Consider the following 16,401-nt stretch of genomic DNA (forward strand, 5'->3'; position numbering starts at 1 on the left):
GATATAATAACGAAGGTTAGTCAGTCCTGGAAGCACATCTAAAGTTACTAAGCCTGATGCTGATGGAGGCCATCGCAGGCCCCGTCCACTGCTGTGTGTACACAACATGCGCCTCACCTGTCCGGTCGCCCTGTTTGCTCGAAACACCAACTGGCTCTTCCTTGATTTCTCCTCCTCATCCCTAATCCTAGGCATTGCACCTGTAGGGTCAGCCCCACTCTGCTTTATCTCTAGGGGCACCTGTTTGTTGTTACTAAATCATGTTTTTCATGAAAACATGGGCAGGCTCGGATTACTTCCTGTTTCCTGGACTTCCATGCATCCACCCAGCAGTGCTGGTACCGCTCTTGTGCCTGTTTTTTTTCTCATTCACATGAAGCCACCATATTGGTTAATAGACCAATTACCATATTAACCAATATGGTTAATAAACCATATTGCCATATTGGTTTGCCCATGTCTGGGCAAACCATTCTCATCCATTAACTGAGCATTTTCAGACACACTCTGTGTTGTCCTCAGACTGAGAGACTGGTTGCTTTTAGGAGGGATGCTGCTGAACAACAAGGTTGGTATAAAGAGGCCCTATTGTTTTAAGTCCAGATCCACAGTGAGCAAGAAGTTGGCACAGTACAGTTCTGTGAAATCAGTGTCTCCGTTAGTTACTCGGGCTTCCCTGGTGGCTCAGATGGTAAAGAATCTGCCTGCAATGCAGGAGACCCGTGTTCTGTCCCTGTGTCAGGAAGATCCTCTGGAGAAGGAAATGGCAACCCACTCCAGTATTCTTGTCTGAAGAATTCCACGGACAGGGGAACCTGGCAGGTTACAGTCCATGGGGTTGCAAAGAGTCGGACATGACTGAATGACTTACACTTTCAACATTACTCTGGAGTGGAGGCTGCTAATGCATGGAGTTTCTTCCTGTGGTGTCCTCAGGAAGAGGTCTGGGCCCTCTCCAAGCACACCTGCATGTGGTCCTCAGGACAGGAAGTGGACAGCCCTGTTGCAGCCTCCAATCCTTGAGCTCTCGTCTTACAGCTGCTGCTGGAGACCAAGGCTATAGTATTGGTTTCCTGGGAAGCTGCTCAGTCAGAATCTTTGGAGATGAGCCGCTCTGTATTCTGAGGTATCAGCATGAATTCAGTTCAGGGCCTAGATAGTCTCAAAATGACTCGGTGTCCCTTCTAAAACCTCTCCATGGTGGACTCCCCCAGTGGTGCTGTGTTGGGTTGACTAACTGTGGCATTTTCCTCAATCTGTTGTGGCTGCCGCCCTGCCTGAGAGACGGGCTTGGGGAGTTGTCCAGGGGCCGCCATGGCCCTTCTTGGCCGCTTTGTGATAGTCCTCTGCTGGGTTTACAGCAACCTGACAGGAAGGATGGAGGAATCTGCTGTGTGAGCATCTCTCAGACCAGGACTTTGTGGTGACTGATGCTTCCTCGGAGCTTGCGGCTCTGTGGGAATTCTGCTCTGGCAAGAGTGTCAACAAGAGGGGGGCTCAGCCCGTATCAAACCCATACAAGATTCTATCATGTCCCTTTAGGAAGTGGGAAAAAAATGGATGGGAAAGATATATGGTGTGTGCTTTATATCTAGACAGTCTCTTAGACATGGTATCATAAGACACCCTGGCACCAACTGACGGAATGAAAATTCACTTCCCATGAGAACAGTGTTATATTCGAGGGGTATGTTCATGTTCCTGAATAAAGACTTGGATAAAATGCCGCTCTAGTGACCTCTGCATCTTGCACCCCACTATGAAATCAGCACTCACTGATTCCTAGCACCATTTTCCACCTTTGCTCCCCTGTTTCTGACACTGGCACCTGACCTGGCTCCCCTTTATTTTCTTACAGATTCTGCTGACTCATGACTTTCGTCCACTCTGGTGTCCCTTTCAGATGATTCATACCATCTCAAACTTCTACGTATCATTTTCTCTGTGTGTCTTTACATATTGACCTTCTACTGGCAACTCCCAAATGTTCTCTTTCTGTCTCTTGAATCTACATGTTCCCAGAGAAGCTCAATGGACCAGTTAACCATCGTCTTTCTTCTTGGCATGTCTAGCTTAGAGACCGTCAGCCAATTTAAAATTTGCTATTAGCTCTTCTTTGGTCAGGTTCCTGATTTAATTTTTATTGGTTAAAATAGCAGGGCTCATTTAGGGTGATTTTTGCTGAGGTAGCCCATTAGAAGGGTATGGTGGGCATGCCAGGCTTTCTGAGGTTTGATGTGACCAATGTACCAATTCCTGCTTTCAACATGCTGACTCAAAACCTTATTAACTTGCTCTTAGCACAATACACAATTCACTGGACATTGATGCAATTAAATTGCCCTTCAGAAAGATTGTTACATAAGACAATGGCCAAGACAGGCACAGCTGACTCTGACTGGAATGAGTTAATGGGGCAGAGAATGTAAAACTTGGGAGACTAGACGTTGGCAGGTAGTTAAATCATGTATGTAACCCAACTGTTCTGGTTATCTATGGCTATTACATAAATCATCCCAAAAGTCAGTGTCATCAGCAAATTTTATGATACTTAAGTTTTCAGTCAGTTCAGTTGCTCAGTTGTGTCTGACTCTTTGCGACCCCGTGGACTGCAGCATGTCAGGCTTCCCTGTCCATCACCAACTCCTGTAGCTTACTCAAACTCATGTCCATCTGATACAGCAGATTTTATGATACAGATTCTTTGGGTCAGGAATTTGGATAGGAGACAGTGGGCATGGCTTATCTACTCGGTAATATCTAGGGCCTCATCTGAGATTGATTAGAACAGCTGGGGACAGGAATCATCGAAATTTCATGCAAATGACTGGTATCTGGGCTGGGAGGACTGGAAGGGTGGGCTCAGCTGGAACTGTCAACTAGCACACTTACAATAGCCTCTCTACGTGGCTCAGGATTCCAAGAGTAAACCAGCAAGCAGGGCAGAATCCCACAACTTTGCATGACCTAACCTTGGAAGTCATGTAACATCCCTTCCACCATATTTCATTGGTCAGCACGGCACAAGCCCACTCAGATTCATGGTGAGAGGACATAAACCCCACTTCTCAATGGGAAGAATGTCAAGGAATTGGTGGTCTTGTCTTAAAATGGCCACACCAAGGATCAATTTTTTCTTTCCCTAAAGGATGACCTCCCTCTGGTATTCTTGAGAAAGGGAGGTTCTCTCAAGTCAGCTCCAAAACAGCCAGCTGCTCCTCCATAAAGTGTGTCTTTTCCAGCTCCTCCGAAGGTCATGCTCCCCTTGCCAAGGCTCTTGGCATCCAGTAATGGATTGTGGTTTCAGTGTTGTATTTCTGCTATCTCCACAAGGGCCTGCATGGAGAAGACAGGTCGTGTTTCTCACACCCTTTGGCAAAAGCATATCCATACTTGTGTGGATTCATCATACTTTGTGAAAGACTGAGAGTATCGAAAGGAACAACATCATGTGAAGAAAGTAATTTAAAACTGCATATGGGCATGACTCAGCCCATATTACAGGGGGAAGGTCTCCAAAGTCTCCACAGGGAATGGATCACACATATCTGTCCTTATGTCTGTCCCCATCTCTTTGAGAACCTCCTTTATAAAGTCTGCATGATAGTCTTCTCTTGCTTTTTGAGAAATTCCAACTCTATCAATGAAGTTGTTTTTGGCCCCAAGATTGAGTTCTTTTTCTCTAATAGTATATTTCCTTAAGCTGGAGTTATTTGGCCCTGGTGAAACCCAAGAGGACTTCAGAGGGACGGTCTAACACTATCAGAGTGAACTGGGGCTCTCCTGATCTCCCAATGGCGTTCTCTCAGATATTCATCCAGGGGTCATTCATCCAGTCCACATGGAGGTATGCCCATCAACGTGAGTTAGAGATACATCGTCTTATTTTTCTTATTGTCTTGCTGGTAACTGTCTGAACACACACATAGCCCTTTCAAGAATAAATATTTGTTCTTGAAGGCATTCAAGGCTAAAAGTACAAGAAAAGGATATATTGTCCTAATTGTCCCAGAATTTGCATGACCTGAGTATAGGCATTAGATTTCATTTCCTATCCTTTTCTCACTCTCCTTTCCAAACTGTGTTTTTGAGCCTGCAGGAAATTAGAAATTGACCTGTTGCTGACCATGTACAGTTTTATACACAGGACCTGCCTGAAACTTTGAAATTATGCTTTTAAGGTCTCAGTTAAACCCTTAGAGAAGGGCAGCTTCTTGATCAGTCTCTGTTAGGGAGCAAAGAGGGCTGTAGGTTCGAGGCAGGGGCAGCTTCATTCCTTCTGTTGAAAGAGTGAGTTGGCAGCAGTGCCAGAGGCCTGGTGGCTCAGCTCTGCAGCAGGAAGCCAGTTGGTGGCAATAGATTTCTGCCCAGGTTCATAGCCTGACCTGCTGAAAAGTCAGTTCTATTCTAGGCAAGAAGGCCATCCATGAATAGATTCAACAGTGCTATTCTTCCAGAAATATTGACTTTATATGTCACCAAACCAGGAGCCCAGCCCTCCAGAGACCAGTGTTTAGGAGAGTAGCACAGGTCCTCCTAACCCTGCTCTTTTCTCTTCTTGGGCACAGCAGACCCCAGCCTCCCCAGGGAGCAGTCCTCTCCTCTCCTGTCTCTGTGGTTTCACTTCTGTCTGTCCTCCTGGAGACAGTCTCTGGCCAAAGCAGCTGGGTGTCCACCTCTCCGTTCCCATGCCCTTCCACGTCACCTCCCACATGCTCTTGTCAGTTCAGTTCTGACTTCCATTTGTTTCTTCCCTTTCCACTTTCTAAGACATAACTTCTGTATTCACTGTTTGCTTCAATTCTCTTCTTCCAGTACTTAAGCCAAGACTTGAGTTCCTTTCCAATGTTACAAGCTCCTCTCGTTCCATCCAAGTCTTCAGAGTCACACGTCCTCTGGCTTTTAGTATGTTTTTAGCACATAATCGGTGTTGTCATTCATTTATCAGACTTTGAAGTTTCTAGTTGGCTATTGAACCAGTATGAGCTTAAATGGTCAAAAGTAACTGAAGTAACTGTACAGTTACTGAATTTCCCATTATGGCCCAAGCAAGATGTCCTAAGTTGTTAGGTTGTAAGCACTGCACAAACTTTGTAATGAATCTTTGTAATGAATTGAATATATTACAATATGTTCAAGGTAAACCTCCTGAGATTAATTTACTCATTAACTTATTTTCATTTCATGCTTAAAACATAAATAATGTCAGTCTTAGAGAACCACATTTTTATAGTTAGAGTTTTTGTTGGAAATGAAATAGCTTTCATCTTCAGTAAAGGGGATAGACTTCCATGTGAATGTAAAATGTGATAATCATATGTGTGTATTTTTTGACATAACACTCTCAATCATTTTTATAACATAGTTTAGGGGTAGTAAAAAAAAGCAAACAAACATCCCCAAAATGAGCTTGAAGAAGCATTCTTCAGAATCTCTCTTCTGAAATCTGAATCATGCCGCTCTCCTGCTTGCTTTCCAGCTTCCGGGAGAGTCTGCTTCCCTCTGGAGATTGCTCCTTCTCTTTCTCTTTGCCGACTAACTCCTGTTGATCTCCTGGGACTCAAGACACCTGAGTTCCCAAGCAGGCTTTCCTGACTTACCCTTGCCCCTCTCCTAAGGCTTGATTTCATAACACCTTGTACTGTATAGCAATGATTACGGTTGTGATTTAACACGAGGGCAAGGGCTGTGCCCACTGCTGCTGCTCACCCCCCCATGCCCAGTGTTAGACCAGCACTTGGCAAAAGGCACAAATAAGTTTATATTGAATGATTTAGATGAATGATTAAACGATCAAGTTATTTGAATGAATGACTCCATAGATGGGAACTGTGTAAGAAATGATAAGAAATGTCATGACTTAAACCAATTCTTATTGAAAACATGCATCTCTCATTTGCGGCACATAATCATTATAATGAACATGACTTGATGTTTTGAAATAAGATATTTGGTTTATACTTATATAACTTTGATTCGTGACCATGAAATTGGGTCTTCAATAACAGCATCCCATACAATAACACAGAAATAGTACTGAACTTCCCCATTGGCCTTTAAAAGTCCAGATTCTACTTATATTTCTACCTATGTGGGTGTAAATGTCTGTCTCCCATGGGGGAGTGGCTGAAGTCCTAGGTGAGCTTCCAGGCCTTCTTGCCTAGAGCTGCTCTTCCTTGGGTCGATGGCATTTCTGTTAATGGATTCCCTGTGGTTGGCAATGACCCAACCTCATTGCCAAGACCCTTCTCTCCCATTCACCTCCATGCCAAACAATGGGTGCAAGTCACTCAGTTGCGTCCAACTCTTTGTGACCCCGTGGACTGTAGCCCACCAGGCTCCTCTGTCCGTGGGATCCTCCAGACCAGAATACTGGAATGGATTGCCATTCCCTTCTCCAGGGGATCTTCCGGACCCTGGGATTGAACCAGGGTCTCCCACATCGCAGGCAGATTCTTTACCACCTGGAAAAGCTATATACTTGCTTCCTCCACCTCCCTCAAAGGTAGGCTTTGCCTTGAAGCTGAATTGGGGAGAATGAGATACAAGAAAACCTTTTGTTGGGCTTCCCTGGTGGCTCAGTGGTAAAGAATCCGCATACCAATGCCTAAGACATGGGTTCGATCACTGATTGGGGAAGATCCCGCATGCTGCTGCTCAACTAAGCCCATGTGCCACAACTACTGAGACTGCTCTTTAGAGCCCAGGAGCTGCAACTATTGAGCCCTCCGACTACAGCTACTGAAGCCCATGTGCCTACAGCCTGTGCTTTGTAACACAAGACAGACCACAATGAGAGGCCCATCCATGCACCACGACTAGAGAGTAACCCCTTCTCGCCTTTGCCACAACTAGAGAAAAGCCCAGGAAGCAACAAAGACCCAGTACAGCCAAAATAAATGCATAAATAAATATTTTTAAAAAAGAAAACCTTTTGTTCATTGTTAGCCTTCTTGATAAAAGGGACCAATGTTTCTAATGTCAGCATCTCTTTTTTTCTCTTTTTGCCTTGAATACGGACATGATGGGTAGAGATGCAGCAATCAACTTGCTATTGTGGGTCAACAGCTGATGCTATTGAGTAAATGGTAAAAAGAGCCTGGGTTCTTAACATAGTGACCAGCTCTGGACATTACTCACATAGTAAGAAATCCTAAGGTAGGCAAAGCAAATCCCTGTGTGTTTAAGCCTGCGTTATTTGGACTTGCTATAATTGCAGCCCAAAGCATTCCTTGCTGATAGAGTTAAATATTTATAAAAAATTAAAAATAAAGCTATTTTTAGTCTGCTGCTTAATCTAAATCTAACTGTACCCTTAATCTAAACTTAATCTTAGTCTAAATCTAAACTTAATATAAATGTAAGTGCTTTAAGAAGGGGCCCAAACTTAATGGGTAACAGTCTATCCTGTTCGCACATCTTATTTTTCTGATGAGATCACAAACAGTCATTTACAAAGACCTCTTCAAGATATATATAAATCTAAGGATGACTTGGCCCTTTCATCTTACTTCATGGCAAAAAAATAAGCCTCCTGCTGTGTCTCTCAGATTTTATCACATAAAAAGCTTTCAGGAATGTAACTCATTTTTCAGAAAAGGAGAAATATCTCTTTTCCCAACCTCTAGTTGGTCTAAAACCTAGACACTACCCCCACTCTAATGTCAAAGTTATTTTGGAATTAACTAATTAATAACATACTATATCAGCAAACAATAGTTAACGTTCAGGCTCCTAGGCTGTGTGATTATATGTCTTTAACACATGAGATGAGTAGAACAACAAATCTTTTGGCCCATCATCCAACTTTGAATGAAATTGTTTAGACTATGGTTATTAAATACTATATGAAAATGCAAAAATACTTCCAAATTCACATTATGCAAAGCCTCCAAGACGCTTAGCTCTTTTCATCTCTAGGAATTAGGGGAGCCTAAAGCTAAGACTCAAACCACAGAGCAAGCCCTTCTGCCTCAGGCTCTCCTTTCTCCTTGCCTTTTCCCTCAGAGCCGAACGTTAATAGGTTGCACATGTTGTTAACTGAACCTCTGTTCCTACGCAGTCAACAGCGCCAAGGCGCCCTGACTTTCAGCGTGTCTCCCCAGTTCCTGGCTTTGCTTTCAGGCTCTCTGCTCTGAAGCACTCTCACATGAAACCAGGAGGATCTGTAGGGCAGTACTGTGGAAAATGTGAAACATCAGGCATATGATGGATTTTTCAAATCTGGACTCTAATCGAAACTTGGCTTGTTTGCCGTCTGGCTGATAAGGATGAATGAGAGATGAAGACTTTGCTTTGCTGTCTCTAATGGCAGAATCTGAGCATTGATCTTAAAAGGGACATTTCAGATGAAAGAGGTAATTAAGCTGGACAGCCTTTAGTTTTCTACCCTGCTGGGAATCACTGCTAATGCTGGAGCTGCCTGGAGGTTTAGATGGGCAGGGGCTGGAGATGGAGAGGTGGTAGGTGTAGAGTGGCCGGACTCCGGGCTCCAAACCCGTCAAGGCTTTAGCAAAGTACTGACTGCATTCTGTCTATGGCAGGAAAACGTGCCTGTTGGTGGTGGCTGCCTCCCTTGAGAAGGAAGAGAGTGCTTCAGCTAAAAACTGGCCTCATCTGTCTTTAGGAAGCCTACTGGTTTTAGCCACTCACAGCTGGCTTCTTGTCAAAAAGATTCTCGCGTTTGACCTTTCAAGATGTGTAGAATTGTGCAGGGTATTTTCATGAGTTTGTGGTGTGTCTGCTTTACCTCTGCCGAGGCAAGATGTCATATCTGTCATGTCTGTTCAGGGTTTTGTGGTCTCTTATTGATTACTCTTTACAGACCCCATGAGGGGGCTGAGGTCTGTAAGCATGAACCGGCAAGTGCATGCTTCTTTAGCTCCCCTGAGTGCATTGGGGCTTTTTTTGTTTGGTTCTGACATTCTTTCCTTTGTACAGTTTGGAGGTGGCTGTTTTTACCAAATTATGTTTTGGTGGCTCATTCACATTTAGTAGTATTATGAAAATCACTAATTTTGAACATGACCCTTAAAAAGAGATATGATTTATATCACAACCTAGTACCTCTTCTAAATCTTTATACATGCAATGTACTCTGATAGTACTGGCTTGATTCCATTTTATTTTTTTAAACGCTGGCCATGACTACTAAACTTATTTCATGATTCACTAAGGAGTTGCAACTTGCAGTTTCATTTATTAACTTACTTTTATTTTGTATTGTTATATTTTATATTATTTTATATAGTTGAATTAGGATGTTGTGTTAGTTTCAGGTGTACTGCAAAGTGAGTCAGTTATATATATATTTATACATATATCCATTCTTTTTAAAATTCCTTTCCCATATAGGTCACTACAGAGTACTGTGTAGAGTTCCCTATGCTACACAATAGATCCTTATTAGTCATCTATAACTAATTTCAGAGGACAAACAGTACTTTTGAAAGTGCTTCTATTGTACTGAAAGTAATGGTGTAAATCTAAATTCATTGGTGTTAAAAATTATCCATACTATCTGTGGGAGACAGACCCACAGGGATTCCTGCCTCCTGGTGTTCACATCCTCACCTGAATACAGACTGGGCCCACTGACTTGAGACTGATTAATAGAATACAGTAAAAGTGACAGGATGCCTTTTTTGTGGTTGGCTTACAAAAGATTGTGACTGCCTTCTTGCTCACTTATTCTCTCACTATTTCTCTCTCTCTGGCTCTTCTCACAGGCTTTTCCTAACCAATTAGGCTGGAGAAGCCCATGTAGCATGGGACTGAGGTGGCTTCTGATCAATTGCAGATCACGCCCCAGTTGAGCCTTTAGATGAGACCACAGTCCCAACCCACCCCTTGATTATAGTCTTGTGTGAGACCTAGCTAAAAGTACCTGAATTCCTGGCCTACAGGAACTGTGAAATAATGGATCATTGTTATAAGCAACTAAATTGGGTGGGGGCAATTTTTTAGGCAGACAAAGATAACTAATACACTATCTCAGTGAAACACAAGGTTGGAGTTCACCCTCCTTGTTTTGAGACAGTGTCCTCTTGCCTTCACGTACACAGTGAAAAAGATACTTCGATCTCTGTCTTCGATAGGCAGTACTAACCTAGTCATTGACAAAGAAGCTTTTGCAACTTGCTTCTGAAAGCCAGTGACTAAATACTCCTTCAGCACCAAGACAGAAAACTTTAGAGTTATTGTCATTTAATGTTAAGCACTATTTTATTATAGAAGCACTTCAGTTGAGAACATTTGGAGAAAGACCATGTTAAATTACTTGATTTGACAAAACAGGGTTTTCTAAACTGTGAAGGACTAGACATTTGTGAATAGCACAGTTGTCCAGAGTTGAGTCATGTACATACTTCCAAATGTTAAAAAGTGCGTCAGGGCTCAGGCCTTCATCTCTTTTCCACCTACATTCACTACCTGAGTGATCTCAGCCAGTCTCATGGGTCTAAATATCATCCAAATGCTCATAAAATCCTAAAAATATGTCTCAAGCTTGGACTTTTCTGTTGAATCCCAGATCTGTCTCTCCAACTGCCTACTCAACATCTCTACTTGGATGTCTAATAGGCATCTCACACTTAACACATCCATCTTCAAATTCTCACCCCCTTCCCACTTTCTCTCCTCTCAAAAAATGACAGTTCTGTCCTTTGGTTCTTATACCAAAATATCTTAGATTTATTCTAGTCTCTTGTCTTTCTCACAACCTACCTCTTATCCTTTTAGCAAGTTCCATTAGTTCTTCCTTTAAAATAATCCAGGATCCAGCTACTTCTTAGATCTCTGGTCCAAGTCTATAAGAGCCATCCAAGGTGGTGTCTCTGCTTCTGCCTTTGCCCCTGTACAGCCCACTCTTAACACCAAATCCAAAGGGATCTTTATTAAAACAGAAGCTGGGTTCTATCACTCAGGCTCACAACATGTTGATGGCTGTGTCCCACTTGGAGTAAAAGCCCAAGTCCTGACAAATGGTCCATGGTGCCTAAATTAAACCGTCCCTCCTTTCTCTCAGGCCTTAACTGCTGCCGCTCTGCCCCCTCCATCACTGCGGTCATGCTAGTCTCTTCTTTGTGGGTGTCCATGGCTGCTGCAAGAGCTTTTTTCTTCAGATATCCACAGGGATCATTCTTTCAGTTCTTCCAGGACTTTGTTCAAATACCAATAGGACTACCTTGACCACTTTTTACAAACTATAGTCACCTGTCCTGTGCTCCCACAAACATCAATCCCTCTTCCTCGTTGTATTTTTTTCCATATCACTTCCACCTGCCATAACAAACCCTTTACCTTGAAATGCCATACACCCCTACATTACTGACTGTCTCCCAACACTACAGACTGAGCTCCATATGGGCAAGCATTATCTGTATCCTCAGCACCTAGAAGAGTACTTGGTTCAGACTAGACATCACTAACTGTTCTCTGGATGGATGGATGAAGCTCTTTTCTCCCCAGCCACTCATTGCTTCTTCATTCACACTATAGGTATTCATCTGGTATGCTCTGAACACTAAAAGCTCAAGAGAATCCAGCATAGAGACTGGTTATGGAGAGAACAGTTATACATTTCATCATTAATTACAAATAACACTTGTGTGAAGTCTGATTTCCTATAGGCATGGCTTTATTTCTCTCAGCTTCTGCCTTATAAGCTAGTGATAATTTAAACAACAATAAGGGGGAAAAAACATCTGGGGTCACAATGGTCTGAAAAACTAGAATATTGAATTCAATGAAGATCTAGTCCAGGATTATTAAGAGTAATATTTCTGCATGCAGGAGGCATGAATATACATGTTAGAAGCAAGTTAGTCAAAATAAGGAATAATAAATCGTTGAGAACTGGGTTTTAGAATCTTTTTCATTTCTGACTCTTCCTTACACTTTGAAAAAAATCTCATGACACTTCATTATTAGCACACAGCGATTGTCTTAAAATATGTTTCTTTTTCCCTAGACAGAACTGTTTATAAATACTAGAATTGATTAATATCAGAAGACCTGCCCAAATAATGGAAAAGAATGCTATAGAAAGAAGCCAGAAGCCATAGACACTTCAGCTTGCATTCTTTTCTGAAGGCATCATGCTTTAGGGGAGGAACAAAGGCCCGCTTGCTGCAATTAGAGATGGGGTGGCAATCAGAACTTCGAATTTCTTGGCATTTGCTAGTTTGAGGCTTAACCTTCTGAATACTTGAACATAATTACATGTGGTTTCTTGAAAGAGCCTCAAACAAAGCAAATAATTTAAGGAATGTCCTAAAAGACATATCATTTAGACAAACTATGCTTTAGCCCCTCCAGACCTGAATATACCTTTAAAGAGAATTTTTCATGAACTGCTGGAATTTTCAACAACATAAAAGACAATAATCCTATGAACTCAAATTTCTCCTGACTCATGGTACCCAAACTACCCAAAATGTCCCTTACCAATAAATCTCTTAAATACATAATGTCAAAGCAAAAATTGACTTTGAAAACATGCAACCAGACCTCATATACCAGGCAGCCTAAACGAAAGCATGCGAGGACCAGTGGTCAGGCACGGGAAGCACATTTTAAGACATTTTAACAGCAAAGTGTGTTTGCCTCTCAGTCGTGTCCGACTCTTTGAGACCCCATGGACTGTAGCCCGCTAGACTTCTCTGTCTATGGAATTCTCCAGGCAAGAATACTGGAGTGGGTAACCATTCCCTTCTCCAGGGTTTAATAATAGAAGGAGATGCATAATAGTATAGCATTTCATTTATGTAATCACTTGGAAAGGGGCTAATTTTAATGTTTAGAAATATATAGATTTTTCTATATTAATATCTAATATTTATTCAGCACTTTAAACCCTAGGTTGGAAGGTCCCCTGAAGAAGGGAAAAGCAACCCACTCCAGTATTCTTGCCTGGAGAATTTCATGGCCAGAGGAGCGTGGTGGGCTACAGTCCATGGGGCTGCAAAGAGTTGGGCACAACTGAGCCATTAACATACTTTCTTCTATGTCTAGGCAAAGTGCTTTACATGGATTACTTGACTAATTCCTATGGCAGCTCAATGAGAGAGACATTATAATTCCTATTTTGCATGAGAAAAATGGGGAGCAGAAGGTTAAATAATTGCCCAAGGTGGTTTACTTTATAATATGTGGGGCCAGTCCATACTCTGATCTGTATAACGGATGCTCAAGTCCCAGCAAGCCCCATTGGACCTACTGTCCTCCCTGTCATCCAAGATAATTGCATTGAGCTACTTAATGGCACTTTGGCAGCCCCCTCTCTCCCAGGAGGGTCTGGATGGAGTCAATTCTGTGAGGTTCCATGGTCAGGAAATTGTCAGTGGCCCATCTCCAAGTGCATCTGTTTGCCTGTGCCTTTAACCTTATAATACTGAAGGTAAAGGCACAGAACCAGGTCATTCTTCCTTAAATGGCTGGCAGACGGCTTTAATAAGTGGGGGCGGAGCCAGCTCTGGTCAGAAGCCTGTATGGTTTGGGAATAGCGTATCTGAGGGTGAGATTAGATCCTTAAGGCTTTATTCTAATACTTCGCATTCCCAAAGCACAGTCCTGTGGTTTCATATTCCTTTCCACTTCCCCAAATGTTATTCCTTTTCTACTCTGTTTGTGGCCCAATCGGGCTACGGCCTGACTCAGGGATTCAGAATAGTAGTGGAAGGCCAAGTGGGTGGGGGTGGGCCGGCCTCCTGGCCCAGTGTCCCACTGGCCACGGCTTTATTTATGACCCATATTCAGCCACAGGGGAGAGATCAGTTCTTGTAAGCTTATAGTGTGTGTGCTTGTTGTGTGTGTGTTTGGGAAGGTGGGGGTAGCAATGTACATCATAGTTGTCAAACCTACAGTCCTTTCTAAGGGACAAAACCTCACGAAGTGTAGGCATGCACACAAACCTTACTGTAAGCAGTAAATCGGTTAAGTATTGAATACCTGCCGTGCATCAGACACCATGTAAGGTGATGGGGGTAGAATGGAAAGCAGAAACAGACATAGATCTTGGCTCCTGGGGTTTCTGCTCTACTGAGGAGGCTAAGCAGTAGAGGAGAGTGGTCGCTGTGACCCCAAAGGAGAGGTGCCTGGTGTGTTGAGTGTGAGTAGGGACACTGAACCTTGTCAGGGAAGTCAGGGCAGGTTTCTCGAGAACTCAAGGCTTGAGCTGAGACGTGAGGGAAGAGAAGATACGAACTAGACCAAGGCAAAGCGAGTCTTCCCAGGCCAGATTCTGACACCCGTCAGGGCCACGTGGCTAGACAGAGTGTGGCCTGAACTGCTCTGACCATGGCAAGGAGGAGTAGAGGGGAGAGAGGCTTCCTCCCTCCGGCCCCACCCTCCCGGTCCACACCCTCCCCAGAGTGGTCATTTCCACGGCTTTTCTCTCCCCTCTGGAGTTATGATCACTCTGATAGGTGTGATCACTCTGACAAGTAGTTAAGAGCAGCCAACATGAGCCCAAAAATCTAGTTTAGCCAAACCAATTCTGTCTCCAGGGTTTCACTGGTGGCTCATCTGGTAAAGAACCCGCCTGACAGTGCAAGAGATGTGGGTTCAGTCCCTGGTCAGAAAGATCCCCTGGAGAAGGAAATGGCAACCCACTCCAGTGATCTTGCCTGGAGAATTCCATGGGCAGAGGAGCCCTGCAGTCTATAGTCCATGGGGTCACAAAGAGTCAGACATGACTGAGTGAGTACGTGCGTGCACATACACACACTTCTGTCTCCTTCAGAAAATTAGCTGCTGGCAGTTTCAAAGCTGCACCCCAGCTCTTATAGACTTTGATTTTTCTCCCGGGTGTCTCTTCCAACCAGCTACAGGACAGATGCCTCTCCAGTCATGGTCTGGAGGGGGAAGCTGCAGCTGCGGGGCCCCAGGGTTCCCTTGCCTGCTTGTTCTGGCCTTCAACCCCATTTCAGTTAGGACAGAGGCCAAGGGTGCCCTCCGGGAGAACTGGAGGGCTCTGGCGAGGTGATACAGGGGGCTACCAGGAGGCACCAACACGATTCTCCGGGGTCGTTCCATCTGAGATAGAATGCCTCAACAGGGCAAGTGCCAAAAGCATTTCTTACTTCAAGAAATTTTTAATCCAGATAAGGTAGAAGGAACGAAGCCCAGAAGCAAAATGTAAACAGGTGAGAAGATGCAGTTCCTTCTCCCGATCTACCCCAGGTGGGTTGCTGCTTCTCTTGGGTTGCCAGGGGGTAGGGGACACTCTTGCCCTGTGTTCACGAGGCTTCAAGGTCACAAGGACTAAAGTCCTGGCTGACAAAAGCAGCAGGGTTAGGTACTTGTTCTGGAATCCTTCTTTGAGCACTTAACAGCCAGTCTGGTTTTATTTTCCATTGACAGGGCTTCAGTGCAATATACAAGGCAAGGGTGCAGTCCACAGACCTCCACCAATGGCTCCTCACACCTGAGGCATTCGTTGCTTGTTCGTTCACCTTAATCTCACATTGGCAGGAGAAATGTCTGAGGCAAGACCCAGCCCCTCCACTGAATGACTGCATCTCCCAACGCCCATTATCGTCCCCTTATTTTCCTCGGCCTGGGTGACCACATTTTGAGCAGAGCCCGCTTTGCAGATACCGGAGGGTGGGGAGCCTAAACCCAGCTGGGTGGAGCAGCCCCTAGGAAGGGCACTGCCAATGACAAAGATGCCACTCTCCTCAACTCCCAGAAGAGAAAAATAGCACAGTTTGCTACTGATATCCTAGTAGAACCATAGGCAAAAACATCAACCTCAGAGGAGAAATAAATCCTTCTATTGGGTTGGCCAGGCTTCCCAGGTGGCACTCATGGTAAGGAACCTGCCTGTTGCCTGGAGATCTGGGTTCGATCCCTGGATTGGGAAGATCTCCTAGAGGAGGGCATGGCAACCCACTCCAGTATTCTTTCCTGGAAAATCCCAAGGACAGAGGAGCCTGGTGGGCTACGGTCCATAGAGTCGCAAAGAGTCAGATATGACTAAAGCAACTTAGCACGCACACATGCATAGGGTTGGCCAAAGTGTTCATTTGGGTTTTCCCGTATTCCAGCATATGGAAAACCCAAATGAACTTTTTGGCCAACCCAGTATTTCTTCTCTGGATAAAAAGACAACCACCCTCACTGTACCTTTGTGACTATGACTTGCCCTTCATGTAGCAGTGATGCTAGGACGTGAGGGAAGGTCCACAGCATGGCACCTTCTTGCTGCTGCACAGATTTCTGGCTTCAGGTTCAAAGTCTGTAACACCCACCTCCAGCTTCCTGTTTGTTTTTTGGCAGAAACCCTTGGGCCTCTCTTTTCTGGCATAACCAGTTTCACACTTCCCTGTACACCCCAACCCCTGCCCTTGGAGGCAGTCTCTCCAGACTTCTTGATTCCAGTGGTACCAGGAATGGACT

General features: G+C 44.1%; 1 long non-coding RNA gene across 6 annotated transcripts in view; it reads left to right on the plus strand.

Annotated features, from left to right (window-relative positions):
- The first annotated feature begins 8,017 nt into the window (after positions 1–8,017).
- LOC122683854 overlaps positions 8,018–16,401 on the plus strand; it is a 65,163-nt gene continuing 56,779 nt past the window's right edge. For all 6 annotated transcript variants that reach the window (XR_006337844.1, XR_006337846.1, XR_006337843.1 and 3 more), the window contains exon 1: positions 8,018–8,357. This is a non-coding gene — a long non-coding RNA (uncharacterized LOC122683854). The remainder of the gene's footprint in view (positions 8,358–16,401) is intronic.

The sequence above is a fragment of the Cervus elaphus genome, chromosome 25, assembly GCF_910594005.1.
Source record: "Cervus elaphus chromosome 25, mCerEla1.1, whole genome shotgun sequence".
Classification (NCBI taxonomy): Eukaryota; Metazoa; Chordata; class Mammalia; order Artiodactyla; family Cervidae; genus Cervus; species Cervus elaphus.